General features: G+C 37.9%; 1 non-coding gene across 1 annotated transcript; it reads right to left on the bottom strand.

Annotated features, from left to right (window-relative positions):
• Window positions 1-3,801: 3,801 nt before the first annotated feature.
• Window positions 3,802-3,908, bottom strand: LOC120068728. Its single transcript, XR_005479352.1, has one exon. It is a non-coding gene; the product is annotated as a small nucleolar RNA R71 (small nucleolar RNA).
• Window positions 3,909-4,172: the final 264 nt, after the last annotated feature.

The raw sequence follows: 4,172 nt of genomic DNA, 5'->3' as shown, positions 1-4,172 counted from the left end.
CTGATTGGGGAGTTGGGAATACAGCTACACAAGAAGGAATTCACTCCTTCCCTGAGTCATGGTAAGTAGATAAATTGCTCCCTTAAAGGCTAATTTCGGGGCTTGAACAATGTAGCGCCACACCCTCTCCTGGCTCGAGAGGGGTTTAGTCATAACTGGACTATGATCTATTGTTCATTAGAGGGATCAGTGGTACTTAAGGAGTTAGATGTAACAATAGGGGTAAAATGGTAATTTTGGCCCAACTGTACTTACGAACAATTTGTAAAGGGTCATCGTATTGTTGATTGGTTATATCCAATAGATACAGAAATATATATGTAATGTAAATAGTGCATCTGTCGTTCTTTAGTGGAGTGCCCGACAATTAACGGATGGTGAATAATTTAATTAAAGAGTTTGATTAATTATTCATGTACCATTGGAGCTTTAAGCTACAGGTCCATGAGGTTCCCTTGGTAGCTCAATATGATTAAATGAGAATTTGTTTTTGGATTAATTTGAATTGTTCATACGGGATTAAATTATATATGATATAATTAAGTTATTTTAATTATATGTGATATAATTGGTATAATGTATTTATACATTATGAGAGGAAATAAATATTTGAATAAGATTCAAATATTATTTATATGAATTGATTCATAATTGTTAAATTTGATATGTGATTTATATTAAATGTCATATGAAAGAAAAAAAATCTGTAGGTTATATTGTATATGATACAACATTAAAACTATAGATTATATGTTATATTTGATATAACATATAATTTAATATATATATGATAAGTTAATTATCATATTTATATATATATTAATTGTAATTTTAATTTAAATGAGGGAGGAAGTTATAACTCCCTCCCTCTCTTTTCTCTCCACACACGTAAGTGGATGGATAGGGTTATTTGTCTTTGAATAGGAAAGAGTCTCCTTGATGATGGTGACAAAGACGAGAATGATAGAAAAGTTCTGTGAGAGTTTTTATTATGAGAGATCAACCAAAATTCCTCATCCTCCTGTTTACTCTCATCCTTTCCCTCATTCCAGAATAGTTAGAGTCCACCACTCATGGATTCTCTACCTAAGAATATCAAGGTCGCCATTATGGTAGTGTTCGTTTCTTGATTGAGAGATTCTTGAAGAAGGTCTTCAAAGGTAATGGTTTCTGAAACCCTAAGTTTCTCTTAATTAAGCATGCTATAATTTATGTAAATGCATAATTTGTATTTTCTTTTCTGTAAAAATTACTTTCTCTTAAAAATGGAAATTGGGACGATCCCGCTTCTACTCAAGGTTCTCTTCAATGAGAACCTTCATAAACTTTCTCACCTGTTGCTATGATTAAGTATATTCGGATTCTTTTATCTATTGCCATAGATTATGACTATGAGATATGATAAATGGATGTCAAGACTGTCTTTTTGAATGGTAATCTTGACCATCTATATGACCTAACCAGAAGGATTCATTGAACAAGGTCAAGAGCAAAAGGTTTGTGATAACGGGCAGAAATGCACGTTATTACAGTGCTAAATTATTAAACAATGAAGGGTTGCGTTGATAAAATATGTTAGATGGTGTCCAAAAAGCATTAAGTTTATAACATTGCAGTCACATATGTCCATCGCATAGAAACAGTTAACTTTTGTAATTTTTATGCAGAATATGCGTTGACGCAAGGCGGAAAGCACGATCACAAGAAATCAACAGACGAGCGAAGCATTACCGTAAGGCTTTGCGGTGATTTGTGCTCGCAAACATCTGCTCAAGAAGGATTTTCGCATAGAGCCGACGCAACTTGGTGGGCGCATCTGGATGAAAAGCATAATTAATCACGATGAGGCAGAAAACTGATGACGGTCGAATCCGAATTAAGTTGACAAGTCGTTAATGATAACAAGTACACTTAGCTTTTTGGTGACAAATATTCAACGCATCAGTCAGAGAATTAAAGCCATCCCATCTGTGCAATCATAAGAGAGAAGCCGCCTTTCACCCCGAAGCTCTATAAATACCGAAGGCAACCTTCAGAAAAGGGGTTCGGCAAATTCGGAGAGTTAGAGAATTTTCTCTTAGATAGTTTAGCCTTGTTCTTAGATTTTCTTTTATTTTAAGGCGGAAGCGAGAGAAGCGAGATTGTGCCGATAGATCGTTCCGGTGAACTTGGGAGAGTGCCGGAAGCTTTAAGATCAGAGAGAGGGCCAGCTTCTGCGGAAGCAGGAATATCTTTTGAACATAATAGAGTTGACAGTGTAAAGGCCTTGGGAAGCAAGGGATTGCTACCGGGCTCTCTATCCTTAACTTCTATTGTCATTTTGTACTCAAACTTATTTATAGAAATGGAATTTACTTCTTTATATATGTTCACTCTCTGTTCTTCATGCATGAGTAGCTAAATCTGTCGAATGGGTTGAGAAGTACTTAGCTACCTTAACTGGGGATATTCACCCTATGCGATTATCTTGTATTATGTTTACTCCATTCGTCCATTAGAGATACTCGGGAGGGTAGTCTAAGGACAGGATCCAGGCTTGGAAAAGTCAAGTTAGAATCTAGGCTCGGAAGAGTCAGATTAGAACGCTTGACCAAGAGATAGAAGCTTAGGAATAACCATTGTTTGCTATATTAACGCATCACATGCATCCTAGAGATAGGATATGATTGTGTGCAGTCATCTTGCCTTTATATGCATCTTACATCATTGCATAGGAAAAGAGTAGAGACTTAGGAATAAGCTCTATGGACATCGTTGCACTCAACACATGCGTCCTAGACTTAGGAGCACTGCATTTGCATTGGAAAATGATTTGCTGTTGCATGAGTGTAGCATGATCGCATAGTCTGACGTATTCCCAGGAAACGCTAGCTAAAGACCTTCTCAACCCGTTCCTCCACATACTCAGTGTATCTACCGCATAATCAACCTTTTCTCAAATCCGCCACATTTATTTATTTTATGACCGCAAACAACAACCCAAAACAACCATTTGATTTCTTGGTTACCGCAAAGTCTTCTGAGAAATTACCTCCACATATTGTTTTCCCAAGTCCCTGAGTTCAACTCTGGACTTACCAGGAAACTCAGTGGGGTTTATACTTGGATTATACTGAGAAAACTTGCTGCTCAACGCATTTTCATCACTGCATCTCATTCCATAATTTCATCACATAAAATAATGTATCAAGTTTTTAACATTGTTGTCGGGGACTTTGCCAAATCAGTGTGTTAACGGTAATTTTTCTGATTTCTTTGTAGCTCTCAATCTCTGGCGAATTACGACCCGGAGATTGAGAGAATATTTCGACGAAGACTGAGAGACAATGCCAACAACAAGAGAGAACCCCAAGAATAGCGGAACAACCGGAAGAAAGGGCTGGAAACGCGAACAATATAATGGCCAACCCTATTCTTCTGGCAAATGCCCGCAATAGACTCATTTGGGACTATGCGTCGCCCAACCTTTACGATTTCTCTCAAGGAATCATAAGACTAGCGTTAGATGGATCGAGGTTTTAAATGAAGCTGGTAATGATACAGATGATCCAGGCTACTGGGCAGTTTGAAGGGAGGCGTGGCGAAGACCCGCACGCCCACCTTCGGAGCTTCATAGAAATCTGCAACATTTTTGTGTTCCCGAATATCTCTACCGAAGAAGTTCAACTAACTTTGTTTCCATTTTCTTTGTGTGATCAGGTAAGAAAATGGGCATATTCTCTCGAACCAGGAGAGATAACCTCGTGGGAACAAGTCATCGAAAAGTTTATGAAGAAATATTTCCCACCAACTGAGAATTCCAGGAGAAGGAAATTAATAACAAATTTTGAACAAGAAGATGACGAATTGCTCAGCGATGCCTGGGTAAGTTTCAAGAGGCTAGTAAAATACTGTCCACATAATGGCTTACCAGACTGTCTGCAGATGGAGATTTTTTTACCAATGACTGAACCCTGCTTCACAGACTGCTGCCAACGCGGCAACAGTTGGTGGTCTGCTTGACAAAACATATGAGAAGGCCAAGAGTATACTGGATCACATCTCTAAAAATCACGAGGATTGGCGAGAAAACGATCAGAGATTAAGAATTAAAGACAGTGACGTAAACAACGGGGCCATCTCATCCCTTCAAAATCAAATGACTGTGATGATAAGTTTGATACAAGGCATCG

Source organism: Benincasa hispida, chromosome 12 (assembly GCF_009727055.1).
Source record: "Benincasa hispida cultivar B227 chromosome 12, ASM972705v1, whole genome shotgun sequence".
NCBI classification, from domain to species: Eukaryota; Viridiplantae; Streptophyta; class Magnoliopsida; order Cucurbitales; family Cucurbitaceae; genus Benincasa; species Benincasa hispida.
The sequence above is the reverse complement of the archived record's forward strand: the minus strand, read 5'-3'. Positions and strand labels throughout refer to the sequence as shown.